The following is a 15,583-nucleotide window of genomic DNA, read 5'->3' on the forward strand; positions in this document are numbered from 1 at the left end:
TTCGTTTTTTCAAAAAGTGAAAATGAATTAAAGTAGAAAGGCATATTAGGCAATACATTGGAAATGGATTTAGACAGATTGCTGTAAATAAGCCCCTTCTGTCGTCTACCATGCTGTTACTTAACGTGCCACCAAAGGAATCGATCAGTGTTCAAACGCCAAACAAAAATGGAATTTTAATCTTTTCTTTAATCACTATTTAGTGTGCCTGGCTCCAGCCAGAATAAGAGAAGAGTAGATGGAGATGTAAGCCAAGAGCTTTATATACTAGAGGAAAAAAGATTCGCTGAAGCGCATGCAGCTAATCACAGTGCTGTACAGATTTCAAACCCTGTTCAAACATTTATTTCGTTGCTTATTATTTCTTAAATTTTTTTATTATTTTTTAAAATGAAAGAGCTACGATCTTCAGAGATAATGGCATTTTTTCACCTCAGGTCTCTTCGTTTATCCCAGCACCTCAGTGAGTAAATCTCGCTGTCACATCCTACAACAAGCTGCTGAAGATGAGAAAACAGAAAAACAACAGGGAAAGGGAGGGCAAATTTAAACCATTCCTTTATTAAAGAAGCTGCAGTCAAAGGCAGAGGTAAGTGACATGCCTGTGGGCTATCTAGAGCTGGGTCAGAAAATCCTGAACAGACAAACTCACTGTAAGAGGTCAGTTTTGACTGTAACCCCTATAAGCACTGCTGACAACAGTTGGCTATTTCAAACCAGCAGTTGGCAGGATACACATACAAAGGTGGGATTTCCACCTCTTCTGCTGATACAAATTTAGCTTCCGAAGGCCAGAAGAGATAATATCTCACTTCCCAGAAGGTTGTCCCTAAACTACATGAGGAAGAAAAAGGGGATAATGTTTAAGATGTTCCTCAGCACTGTCTCCTCCACTCACACCAATAGCTGAAAAAAATCTTTTTCTCTGCATCACTCCCAACATTTCGCAGTGCCAACACATGATTGTTTCCAATCTGCTGGCAAAAGCTACAGAAGAAGCAAGTTGCAATTAATATGGCAAAGCAGGCCAATTGCCCCCATCCTTCCTTCCAGGGGCACTGTGCAAGAGAAGAGCATGCACCTCGTGTGCAGCCTGCCATGATTGTGTTCCAGCAAAGCTGGAGTAAGGAACACCTGGCCTCAGCACCGTGCAGCCTCCATCCTCTGTACTAGCATGAAAATAACTGAGATTTTCCCATAAAAAAGAAAAATATCTCAACCATCAGCTGGAGGTACACTTTCTAGGTCAGGAAGCTGAGCACGACCTTGGTTAGTCACAGCTCTTCATTTACTGGAATAGGAGATGGCATACTACTAGGAAAAGAAAGCTACTAAAAGCCTGCCCTGCATTCCACTCGAGTGTTTTCAGAAGGTTAATTTCTTAAGCTATTTCAGTTCATCAAAAATTTAAGAGCTACATTAATATAATCCATACGCTCAACGTTTCAGGAACCGTTAAAAGGCAACGCAGAACTAAATGGCAGCACATCATGGGGAAAGGTTCAATGCTTCAAAAGACAAAGAGAAGTATGTCTCCACAGCTGTGTCATGAGTCAGATCCAAGCAGCAGGTCTGAATCAGACCTAGAGGTTTCCCGCATAATGCCAAGATCCCCCAGTTTGGCCATCATGCTCTTCTCTCCCACCAGGAACATCAGGAAAATGGAAATTCATATGTTCAGCCTTGGGCTGTTCTTTGAGGTAGTCACACTTCAGGGCATGAAGATAACTTGCTCAGCTCCTGCAGGAAGGAAGAATGCAGCACGTGCCCTTGGTTCAGTCCTCATCCTGTGTCAGAGACCAGGACCACGGCTGGAGTAGAACCAGCAGAATGAAGTGGGGCACATGGACACAGAGCAGAGCCTTTTCTGCAGAACGCCCAGGGATGCTTTGAAGCTGCTTGCAGAGCTGTTGAAGCAATGCTTCCCCCCCAGAAGGCCAGGTGTGCAGTGTCTTTGGTGGACAAGATGGCCTATTGCTTCAGCATTACCCTATTCCAGCTGACTCAGTGCTTATTAATGCAAAAAGCTTTTTGTATGGAGTGCTAGGACAGTACTTTGCTGATCTGAATGACGCCTCCCCCCTTTACATTTCTTCATTTAAGTTTTATTTGACCTCAGTTGCTGAAAACCCTTTAGCACAAACCAATTTTTATCTGCAGAAGCATCCTGGTTCATCAAATGATTAAAGTCTGAAGACATCAGCTAAGGACAGCAATATGACATCCAGCTCAGCCATCTATCTGTGCCAAACATTTCACACCTTGTTCTTCACTTAGCTTTAGAAGTAATGTGATGCTTCTGCAGTACTTGCTGTTCTAAACCTGCTCTCTGACTAACTCCATCCAGGCACACACATGTACAGTGCCTTCCCAGTGTCAGTGCAAACAGTGAATTCCTCCCCATGTTCCAGCACACCTGAGAGTGCAGTGCACCTTCAGTCTCGGGCCATTCTTTCAGCTGCCAAAAACCCAGCAGAACTATTTTTAGACTTCAAAACAGTTCCCATTGCTTTAATTTGCCCTCTTTCTCATCCTTTCCGTTCACTACGGCATTTAAAGCCCTTGGTATCTGCAGAAGTGCTCTGTTTCCCACATAGCAGCATGCCTCAGGAATCTGCTCCGAGTTGTGGGATAAGCTCCCACGGGCACTGAGCTGCATCAGAAACCTCATTTTCCCCCTCAAGCGACAGGCACAGCTCTTTGACCTTGTTTTAACATACAGCAACACATTGTAAAATTCCAAAAACAAGAGTTTACTCCCTGGGCTATCCTCCCATCAAGATAGGAAACAACTGTTAGTCACATTGCCTGAGGTACTGCTACGATGAGCTGCTCTGACAGCGAGTTTGCGAGGTATGGAGATGGATAAATCATCTCTGAACCATCAATCAGAATGAAATTAAAGACTTCCCAACACCTCTTTTGCTTTCTGCTTCACGTGCTTCATGGGAACTCCATACCAGGGAGCCAACACATATGCTGTACATCAGTGTGTCCCCAAGAGCCCTTTGGATTGCAACTGCTGGAAGAAGCTCTGCAGAGATGCATGCTGTTTTTTGCAGCGTTCAGTGCTATCAGAGGTTGTTTAAAATGCAATAAACCTTATTATATTCATAGGAATAAGAATGAACAAGCTGGTTTGGAGATCAATGGACAGCTGACTCCAGACATCTGCGCACATCCACGCTCCGTTTAATCGCAGAAGGCACTCAAGCTGCAGCAATTTCCTGTATGGACATACTTTACAGCACTGCTGCTGAAATCTGACTTATCAGAGACTTACGGGTTGTGGTGCATATGCAGAAACACCTGACTAATCTGCATTAAGATTTAATAAAAATGCAGGATATAAGAGCTGTTAATTTCAACATTTCCATGTATTCCCTGCACCCAGATCATAATCTCCTGGTCAGATTACAGGAACATTAGGTCATTCAAAGATTGCTCAGATGAACACAACTTCCAAATATTTTGAATATTAGCAGAGATTCACACCATGCACTACGCTAGCAGAAATTCAGATCTCACTAAATATACCACAACCATCATAGTGTGCCATCCTCAACAAATACTACGCAAGTGAAACTCAGTATTTGGACAGCAAATGTAAAATTATACATAAGCTGCATGCTGCAAGTAGTTGGGTCTGGTAAATGCATGACCACAAATTGGACTTCGCTCAGTTTACAAAAATTATAGCGTTTGTAACAGCAGAAGATGAAAGAGCTATTACAATTTACAAATTTGCAATTGAAATGTCCCTGGATAGACCTTGGGAAACTCTGGTATAACAGCTGAAAGAAGGGAGATGGCTGCTAAAGCTCCAAGTCGTGAGGTGAGGATAGAACAGAATCTATGCACTGCATGTCCAAGGAAAGAGGTCTAAGTGTGTTCCATCAGGCAGATAAATCAAGGTGAAACCATGGTGCACAGATCTCTCTCTTTGATGCTTTCTAAAGCGTAAGCAATGCTACAAGTGTGCCTTGCATTTTGTAATCAAGAGCCACCACTGAGACAGGAGAATGCATTATAAATATTTACATGAGGCTGGATTTGGCAGTTTGAAAACTTACTGAGTGATAGCTCAATAAAAAGAAGCAATCTGGATTTTGCCTGAAAGAAAAAGCAGAGTATTATAAGGTATCCAAAAGCATGAGAGACCTGCAGGCTTCAGAACAGCAGAACAGCTGAGATCAGATGGTTACCTCTCCTTGTGGAAGTTGGGCTTATGCTCAAACTCACTGAAGTAAAATTCAAGGGCACACTACAGAAGTTTGATGTCCTTGGAAGGTAATAGAAAAAAGAAGTCTATATCCATCATTGGGATGGATAAATTATAGAAATCTTTCCTACAAGGAACGTGCAAGAGGCAAAATCTGACCAGGAGTGATGTAATCTGCCAAAGAGTCAAACTCAGCACTGGAGGAGCTCTAACATCTACAGGTGGCACTCACCTGTGCTGCAGGAAATAATTCCCAGTACCAACTCATCCTTCTTAGCAGATCACTGCTGCAGTCAGAGAATAAACCGTTCCTCAAAAGGGTCTGCGTAACCCACCCATCTCTTTCACCTTTCCTGCTACTGACATCAGTATGAAGACCAGAAGGACTACAAGCCCAAGACATTGAGAGGCTTGCAGACATTTTCAGAGACTACTTTCCACATTATCTTCTGCTACCAGGAAAAACAACTTGCTAACTTAATACTCAAGCATCACTTGAACAAAATAATTCCAACTAACTCCAATAAAGCTAAGAGAAGTGCACACAGTTTTCTGTCTTACCTTCCATGCTCATCACTCAGTACCCTTCAGTACTTGTAACCCTTACTGTGACAGCTGTAGTTTAGAAAAAACATTACTTGTAATTGAACACGTTTATTACTGTTACCTCAGGTGATGATCAACTGTTGTTTCACCTCCTAGTTCACACTGCTAACATCAGACTCAATCTGGCTTTTTAATTAGAAGCAATGGAGCAAAACCCCATTTTGCTGTTTTTCAGCAATGGAAAATCACTGTTTTCCTTTCAGATATTTTAAGAGCTTTGAAGTAAATTCTCTATCAACTTCCTGGCAGAATTGATGCTTCTTGACAGCGTTATGCTAAACTGAAAACATCAGCACTAAAAGGCAACATTTTACACGCCTCTTCTTCCCGAGGAGTTATTTAACTGCTGTTCAAACAAGGAGAACATTGCACCTCGCAATAGAAAATGCACAGATCGATGCCAAAATTAATCATGCTCCTCTCACAATCAGACTTCCTGAGATCACCTCTGTTACTGAGAAATGTTTTAGCCATCCTGCCTCCAGTTTCCCCATTCGTGCCGTCAGACCATTTGACATACTTGTGTTCTGTTGCATCTCCAAGTTCTCCTCGAGCAGAAGGCAGTAAATAAAATAACTGCCCTCAATGGCAAGGAGTCCTGGTGCATACCACATTGTGGGGTGGCTGGTCAACTGTGTACAGTTACAGCACTCTTATAAATAGTTCCTTGTAAGGAAGCACAAGTCACTCCTTGAGACCAGGCACAAGCTGCATTAACCCACCTTGAATGAAAAGGTAGAGCCATGAGCACAAACACCCCAATTTCAGTCTTCAAACATCTTCCAGAAACACAAGTCATCAGTGATGGATTACAAAGACTAAGGACATCACATACATGAGGAATAAATACCACCATGACCTGGCTGTTGAAGGTTATAACAAGGAAAGTTCTAGGCACCCTAGAAGTTGATATCCATTATTCTAAAAACAACTTCGCATCAGTTCAGTGCTGAAGTGTCAAGTACATGTACCCAGCAAGACAGTGTCTGTCACTCTTTTACCACTCCTCCTTCCACAGGGGAGGCACTGGCAGAACTCCCCACATTCTTTGTACTCCATACATGCCACCTGGTCACATTTCCAAAGTCTACTACTTCTCTCCAAGCAAGCTGCCCCAGTGGTCTGCTTCTACTCCTTGAATACGTTGTGAAATTGTGACCATCACACATCTTGACACTGTTCCAGGGCTTTTATTCTCCGTACCTCTACCCTAGACTGAGAAGAGGCTGACCCAAGGCCAGGAAAGGATCAAGTAATCTATACTGGAATGATGAACCTAGAGACTAGATAAATTCTGGGTAGGTATGTTGGTACCTCCTAGACATGTCCTCTAGCAGTGATCATCACTTGACACACACAGCTGCAAGCTGCAATACAGCAAGAAATTACCTGACTGCTCAAGATGCCAAGAGAGGTAGCAAGGAGGGCACAGTATACCAGTAGGTAGAATAGGAAACAAATTTGAAATCACAAGATAAATTGGTTGGACCTAGGAAGAAGATTGTTGACAGTCTGAGCACTATCATCTCCAAGTGCTTGTGGAAGACAGATGAGATATCCAACAAATGGAAAAATACAAGCATATCTGGGGAATTAAGGACAAGAGAGGTTGAGAATACAGATATAAAAACTGTGTACGTGCACAAAAGGTGACAAATCACTTTAGAGAGTCACCAACAGGTACTAACTATAGCAGCATCAGGATAAAAATCAAGAAACAAGCAGCTTCTTTTTGGGATGATTGACAACTGTGCAGACAGGAGGGAGGAGATGCATCACTTCCCTGAGTGATGCAAACATGAGTAGGCAACAGTCCTGTTATTGCTAATATCCAAATTGGAATTTACTCAAATTTAATCAAAATCGACATGTTTTGATGAAAACATACCAGTCATGTATCAAAATTAGCTTTGCCAGAATCTTTTTAGGCTCTGTAAGATTACCTATTGATTGCAATATTGGAATAACAAGCATGCTCGTTAAATCTGATGTTGTCAGCTAAGTGGAAAACTGAATTAAAATCCAGAAGTGGTCCTGACTAAACAGAAGAACACAAAAAATTTGGGATACCGCTCAGAGGATGACTAAAAAGGCATTAACTGTATAAATGCAAGATGTGACTCATTTCTTATGCAGCATTTAAGCAGCTGTTTTGTCATTTCTGGGTGATGACAGATCACTGACTGTATGAATCTGTCCCACACTTTGGAAGAAAAGCAGAGCTCTTCCTGAGATATTTACAGACACATCTATACACAGAAGTACATGAAATTATGGGCACTGAGCAGGACAGAGAAGACTAGTTAGAAAAGAAGGTATTAGAGACAGTCCTCTTTCCAGACAGTTGCAAAGAAATGAGGGAACGTGAGATTAAAATAAAAGCACAGCACAGTCAGAATTATGGCAGTGGCTTTTCTACTACAGGAGATATTAGTATGTGCCATCTCAGGCCAAAAGCTAATTAGACTTTGAGGAGTCTCATTTTACCATAGGGGGCTTAAGGGATATCTCTCCCTTGAGTTTAAACTGAAAGCATCCAGCTCTGGAAGTCTTCACTAACTGGTCTCTGGAAGCTTAAAGTAAGTAAGAGCTGCAGAATAACCTCAAGAGCATCCAGCAGGAATCACAGAAACACAACACAATATTTTCAATTTTCCTAAACCTACAGCACAGCAGAACTATATTCCAAAGAAACTGAATTATTTGGAGCATTTATTGTCCTTCAGCATCATTATGACAGCATAGGACTTAGCCTTATAACAAAATATAAATTCTCTTCTTTGCAGCACATAGCCTGACCTAGCCATAATGAAGCTCCATGGGACTGAGAAAAATTACTGTATAGGAGGACATTCTCTGTAACAGAGATTTTGTAGCTCGCTGTACCAGAATCAAGCAAGCAGTCTGACTTGAACATGTTATACCTAGCATTTTTATGAGTCTCACTTCATATTGAAAGAATACTGTTTAAGCATTGACAAAAAAATCAATAAAGAAATAAAACACATGGTCGTACATAAATACACCAGAGAATGGCCAATATAAATATCTCACATTTGCCTAGGTGTTTTTTCCTACCAAGGCTTATTAAACAGGCAAAAAATAAGTCCATTCTGCTAGGACTGTTTTAATGAGGGAAGGCTATTAGCAGGTCTTGGTAAGGTGCCTCTGAGCAATTCGTTGTATGCACGATCTCCCTCATGTCCTCTGAAAATTTATGCTATAACACTTCAAGGCAAAACCAGTGCTGGTGAAACTGTACTACAGCACAGCTTACACGAACAGAACACGGTGCTCTCTTTTACCAGCTCGGAGGAATTTTCAAGGGAAACTTCTGTTTAAGCTTTCGTAAAGTCTTCCTGTTTTTCTTCAGTGGGAGCAAGGAGCGAGGTGTATCCTTTATACTGGATTTTAAGTGTTCTCAGAACACAAAGGCAGTTGTTCCAGAGAATATTCAGGTGATGTTTGGGCTTGGTAACACTGTTGTTTATCCACTGTTCAGTTTTTGTCACTCTTAAGATCAGTCAGAATTCAGAAAGAAAGTTTGCACTGTTTAGTCTAGTGCAAGGAAGACAACACCTGGAAAGCAAAACACCCCAAGTTCAGCAGTGTGCAGAGGACAGGAAAGGCACAGCTCTGGACCAGCACCCTGGGCAACATCAGGCAACGTCACCTTCCGACAGCACTGCTTCCTAAACCACAACAGAAGACGTGTGCAGGACAAAGACCACGGGCAATAAACAAGAATGATTTCTTCAAACGCTGCTTCTGGTGACTGGATGTTCCTTCTCAAGGGCTCTTTCACTTGCTTTCACATGCAGAGAGCTACAGGAAAGGAGTTATGATAAGGGTTGTTCAGCACAGCACGGACCAAGCAAGAATTCTCGCCACCTCCGAAGAGTAATGTGGCTCTGGGCAGCCTGGTCTGGTGGTTGGCAACCCTGCACACAGCAGAGGGGGTTGAAACTAGATGATCATTGTGGTCCTTTTCAACCCAGGCCATTCTATGATTCTGTGTTCAGCAGAAAAGCAATGTGAAAATCATGAGTGTATCATGCAGGGTTACGCATGATTGGAAAAGGGTTTCCGATCAGTATTTCAGATCAGCTTTTGGGATACTAATCATGGTTTTATTTCCCCCTGCCTGCAGAAGCACGGATGTTCCAAAAACAGAGCACTCCAAGTCTTCAACACCATTTGCAACTGAGGCAGCACCTCCACTTTGACGTTTGACTCGACACTGCATATAAAATTGATCAGACTTCCCAAATTCTGTGCCACAGCTGAATGCAATAGGATAGAATTTCTTTTAGAAAAAGTTTATCTATTTCAAGCTCATTGTTTTTTAAACATTTTGAAAGATGTGAATTATCTGCTGAGTGGGGAGTAAGCAGGCTGAGCAAACTGAGACTGAAGAGAATCAATTAGTGATAACGGAGTGGTATTATTACCATAAAAGACTAAAGTTCAAAACTTGATCTGTGTTATAAATGAAGAATCAATCTAATTAATTTCACCAGTAACCATTCTTTGGAAATGGTTTTTCCATCACTGCTCAAGAAAAAGCCCTGACCTGATGACTGAGAGCACAGACCAGAGCAGCTGAGGTCAGCCAACACCATGCAGTATCTACTGGTCCTTTTGAGACTGATCTGCTGACCACAGAAAGCTTTCAGAGATCCTTTTTGTTCATGACGAAGGCCTATTTCACTGACACTTCTGCAGCCTCTTAAAAAAAAACAAAAAACAAAAAACAACAAACCCTGCCAGCACTAGAGTATCACTGTATAATAAATCAAGACTAATAAAACAGAATGGAGAGAATACAAATTCTCTCCATCCTTCTGCAAGTCAAAAAATAAGTTTTCCATTCAAGAACGATTCTTGAAGGAACCATGCCACAGGTACAGACATACAAGGTTACTACCAGCTATTACAAGTTCTTTCCAGGTTATTCCAAGTACCTTACAGGGGACAAACGAGCTGCAAACACTGCAACTTCTTAAAACCTTCCGGCATAAGCAAATCAGCTAAGAAGTTCTGAATGACTTTGCTTAGGAGGTGGACATCCCTACGTGCTCCATCTGACCTTACTAATAATCATTCAAGCTCCAAATCTGCTACCAAAGTCTCTGTTGTAAGCAATTATTTGCCTCTGTGCAAAAACGTTAATTTCATGCTCTGTAAACACATCTCCTTGTGAAAGACCAGCCTACCTATAAAGATTGCTTTTGACAGCCTGATGACCATCTTCTGCAGCAAGTGACTGAAGCACCCTTCAGTAGGTAGCAACATCTGTTCTCCCCTCTGTACAGCAGAGGACAGACCGAGATGACAGGTTTACAGGTGAATCACATACAATGACCTTTAAAAATAAAGGAAGCTGGAGTGCTTAGGCACTTACTTAAAACAGAGCAACTTGACATCATAAAATTAAAGACAACAGCTGCTTTCAAGTAGCTGTAACATGTCATAACATTCCATCAAGTAACCTACTGTGGAAAATATTATTTCTGCAGTGCTACTCTTAAGAAAAGGATGCATAGAAGATGAAGGCTGGGATAAGGAGGATGACTTTTTAAGTAGCAGTGGAACTGCAAGGGAAAGGCTGGTTGTCAAGCTCAAGGGGAAAAATACCACATTTCACCAAAACCAGCAGCAAGAAGTAGGCAGATTATTTGGTTCACAGCACCAAAGCCAGCTGTACCTACACTTGTGAGCAAGAAACAGGCACTGCCCATGAGATCAGGAAAGATTATGCTATACTGCAAACTTTCTTCCTCCCAGTGCTAGTCTGAATCCCAAACTAAATCCATCAGATACATACAATTTTAATTTTCAATGTCAGCACATGTGAGAGAGAGACAAGATAAAATATTTAAGGCAATATAAAAAAGCAGCCGACTTCTGAAAACGCTACATGTGAAAGTTACCACCTTTGCTAGAAAGGCAAGAGAATCATAAATATGCCAGGCATCTAATCTAGGGAACAACTCAACTTGGAATTATTCTATGCTATTAACAGATGCACACTGAATATGGACTCAGATCACTTCATAATTCATATCTAACACACATTAGAAGTCAGCCTCAGTATTGCAAAGCTTGTCAGGGTGGTCTTCCAAACACATCTCAATCCATTTTGACATATGTAAAGAGCAATGAAATGCTCTTCCACCTCTCTTAAAGCTTTCACTTCTGTGTTGCTTCATAGATGCCCTCAACCAAATCTATTACCTCATGGTCTAAAATACCCAGGGGCCACGCACATTAAATGAACCAGTCCTCCTCACTTCTAAGAACATTTCTTGAAACTTGAAGTAATAAGCAAAGAGACTTCAAAATTTAAGTCTTATGACACTTCCAGATTAGGAAATGTTTCCGTCTTTCCCTAAATTTACTGCTCCGAGAAGAGGCCAAACAAATTCACCATCCCCAAAAGCACAAAGCAGAGCAGTTGGCTATTATGAATTATGAAAGTATAAAGCTCAGATAGATGTCAGTGCTTCCATAATCCTATTTAGGACAACAGCTCAGAAGCAAGCTGCACAGGACTAGATTTCCACAAATTACATTAGGAGGAAGAAGGACCATAACATTTACTATAAAGAAGAGATGTCAATCTTACAGAGATAAGAAGAAAGATTCTTAATACAAACAATTTGTTGAAATTACTTCCCAATTCACAAAGCAAAACAAGCAGGACCGAGGCTGCTATGTACTTTCAAGTAAAACTAATCTTAGATTGATAAATTCTGAGACTTTTTTCCCCATGGCCTGGGGTAAAACCTTGCAGATTCTTTGAAAAGGTGAAACCAGACTCTCCTCTACATAGCACAGCAAAACGTGCTTGCAGAATTATGTTGTTCTACGCTCCTCTTTTTTGGGAGCGAGCTCGTATAAAATATTTATTCCCATCCCCTCTCCCCCCCCATTTTGAATCCAATTCATCTCATTGATCTAATTTAGAGGAATTCCCTATACAGAATTGTACCAGCACAACTGAGCAGGACACAGAATCACTAAATTGTCAGGGTTGGAAGGGACCTAAAGAATCATGAATCTCCAACCCCCTTGCTACATGCAGGGCCACCAACCTCCCCATTTAGACACGATCTGCAAAGTGAGGGCAAGACCAAAGCACCCCTGCCAACGAGACAACAACACGCCTCCAAACCCTACTTAACAGGTGCTGTTTGATTATTGGATTATTACCAGCCAGGCAGACTATTTTAAGCTAATTCATTTGCCATTCTTGCTATCACTACCATTAGCAAACTCAATTCACGCTTTCTTGCTCCTTCAAACAGGAACATGTATCAACCTGCAACTTTCAGGCTTATTGAAGCAAGGAGTTTTAATTCCTTGCCTGGCAAAGCAGAAAACCACTCATGTCAAAAAGAAAGGAAACCTCAGTGCCAGCCTGAGAGAGTCAAAAACTGCTTCCTGGTAGGTGCAAAATTCAGGATATTTTTGGCTGCTCAGTACACTTTGTTTTCATGTGCCTAGACATCCTTAACTAGTTGCCACAATTTAAAACACCTTCCCTATATATAACTTTAAATGGGCATTTGCTGTAGTTTTCGGAACTGCATCAAGCCCATGCTAATGTGTTAATCTCAGTGACAGCTGAAGATGACCCCAATTAAACAACTCCACAGCAACACTATTCTGTTTAAACAATCTTGAGAAGTTTCAGAAGGACCATTGTCTAAAAGAAGAAAAAAAAACAACCAGCCACAACAAAAATGAGCCACAAAACAAAAAAATGCTTATGTAGTTGAAAGCCTTCATCATTTAATCCTCCATACTCAGTAAGAAGCATTCAGACTGTCTGGAATAATTTACATAGCAGCTCTTATTACAGTAAGCCAATCATTTCATCCAAGAAGGGAAAGTATGAGAAAACCATAATGCATGGTGGTGATGGAGGGAAGAAAAAAAAAAAATCAAATACTTTTACCCCACACTTCTCTTAAACACATTTGCAAAAGCAGCAGTTGTTTCAGACAAGCCAAGATATTCCAGTTAGACCACAGGGACAAGAAACCATGCCAAATTCCTTAAAATCAAATAGAAGCCAACTTCTTGCTATTTTCCACTAAAGGTGGGATCATTTTCTTTCCTTAAAAATGTGAGCCAAAATTCATAGCTACTACAGATTTCAAAGTATTCATATCAACCTTCTGAGTGCTGCTTGGAAATACGGTACGTTTTTGACTGATGCTTCTGAAAATGAACCATGATTTGTCTCTTCATCACAAATGCAGACCTGTAGAAATAATGGACCCTTCAAATGAGGATTCACAGGTCAGTGGGATAACCGAACTACCTGCCTTCAAAGCCAGTTTTGCTTCAGGCCAAATACAGTATCACTTATTCAAGAATCACTGCTACTTGAAGAGGCAAATCACATACAGTTTTCCTGCTGTCAGGTTCTGCAAGCTTAACTACCTTGGTAGAGAGCTGACAGCTCTCCCTAGCACACTGTGACGCCACTTTATACAAGAGATGGAGAAAATCTCAGGTGAAGAACAGCTGAAGGAGAGCCAAGTGAGGTAAGGGAGATGAAAACCAGAATAATGCATGGGTAGAAGAATCTTGGCCAAGACTTCAGGCTTCATGCGTGTTATAGAAAGGGGACTTCTGAGCACACATTAAGACAACACTGCAGCTGAAGGCACCATCTATCTTTGAAGTTTTCTGATGAAGCAGTATTAAGAAAGCAGAGCAAACTCTGCAGATAGTGGAAAAATCCTGGGTGACAAGGGAAAACTTCTTTGTGGCTCAGATGAGCAACCACTAAGAAAAGATTGCTTTATGAGCAGAAACATTTAGTTTAAACTTCCCTAATTACACATTGTAAGACAAGAAAATATGTCCAACTAAGCACATCCAACCAGTAGCCCTACAGCAACTTACCATCAGCAGAGCTGCCCTCCCCACACATTTGGCATGTATCATTTTCCAGCCACTACGTGCCTGAACATTTCATTCGTTGTAGCCCACCAGTACAAAGAATCATTTTATCCTATACAAACAGAATCAAACAAGAAAACTCCTCTTTGCCAGGCATCAGTGAGAGCCTCTGCTGAGCTGCACAAGAATTCGGCATAACCAGATCATACTTAAAAATCAGCATGCGGCAGTGAATGTTTGCCATCCCAAAGCATGGGGAGATTTGCTAGGAGGATTATATCTAAGCAGTTTTAAACATTAATGTGAAGTAGCAAAATCCAAATCATTAGACTTGCATTTGCTTGATTCGGCTCTTGCTGCAGGGCAGCACGCCATGCTCCTTCCAGCAGGCAGGTAGGCCCCTGCTCAAGTAGTTACCCACTGATGCTTGCCATCACTAATCTCCTCTTGGAATTGTTCCCCAGTGCCAGGCAGGCTCTGGGGATTTCAGTGAGCACAAGCTGGCTTATACCTAGACTGGTCCACAGTTGGAGGAAGGCTCCTTTAGGGTAACACAGACACACATGGAGAGGTCATACGGTGACTCTGCAAGGCATAAACCAGATAGATCGTTAACATCTACAAGAGAATGGATGTAACTTGCTGTGAAATATTTTTTACCCCTACAGACCTCGCACAAACATTAGCAATAACGCTTAAGCAACCCCTATTTCCCTTTCAAATTCTCTACAAACATTTTTGGTGGAAACTCCCACACGACAGAATTAGGACTACCATTAATTGAAGAACTACCAGCATATAAACAACTACATCCATTTCAAATGGACTTCCTCTTCGGCACCTCAATGCCTGGAGTGCCATTTCTACATCCTAGCTTTGAGCAATTAATCTTTCAGCATTCAGCCTGTCCACTGAGAACTCAGGGTGCTGAATACTGGATCACTTTTTAATGAGGCATCTACAGCAAAGCATAGATATCTCCCCAACCATTCGCAGGCTATGAAGGAATGAATGACTGGTTTACGAACTGGGGAGTCAAGCTGCCTGAATTTTGGAAATCAAGGCTACCTGGCACAATTCCCAGTGTCAGTAATCATGTAGCTCCTCTGACCACAAACCCATACATCTGGACACAAAAGCAAAATTTTGTTATGTGTATATATGTATATATACACACACACAGGGTATCATGTGTGTGTTTGTAAATATACGTGTACATGTGCGTACACAGATTGCTCTGAAACTAATGCCTCCTATTTATTTCCGTGGAAACTACAACAGATACAAAGAGCACATGAACACTGTTTGATAGAGCAAACTCTCAGCTACAAAACACTATTTTTCAACTGTCACCATCATTAGCTGTGTATTTTCACTAGTGATGAACAAGAGCCTGCATGCTGCACCCACACAAACTGCATGGTCCAACCAGAATGTGGCTTGTCATTCACATCACTGTCACCACTGCTGAAACCACCACCTCACTGTGCTCACATCCACTGGCTGGTCTCCATAAATGTTCAACAAGCACTGAGGAATGTCAGTGGGTGTCATTTCTTCTGCATGGAGGAATTCAGTGACACACCTTTGCTTCAGGCACACTTCCATGTCAGAATGCCTCTCTGCTGCCAGCTGTCACACAGCAACAAAATGTGATACAATATTGCTGGGAAAGTTCAACTTCTACTGCCATCCCACCAACATCTGCCTCTGATGTCATGGTCCAACATAGCAAAAAGAGGAGGCATTACTTTCGGAGCAGCCATCATATATAAAATGCAATGAATGAAGATGCCCTCCTGGTCATTCAATTCAAAGCTATGCAAAGACAAAAAA

This window comes from Meleagris gallopavo, chromosome 15 (genome assembly GCF_000146605.3).
Source record: "Meleagris gallopavo isolate NT-WF06-2002-E0010 breed Aviagen turkey brand Nicholas breeding stock chromosome 15, Turkey_5.1, whole genome shotgun sequence".
Lineage (NCBI taxonomy): Eukaryota > Metazoa > Chordata > Aves > Galliformes > Phasianidae > Meleagris > Meleagris gallopavo.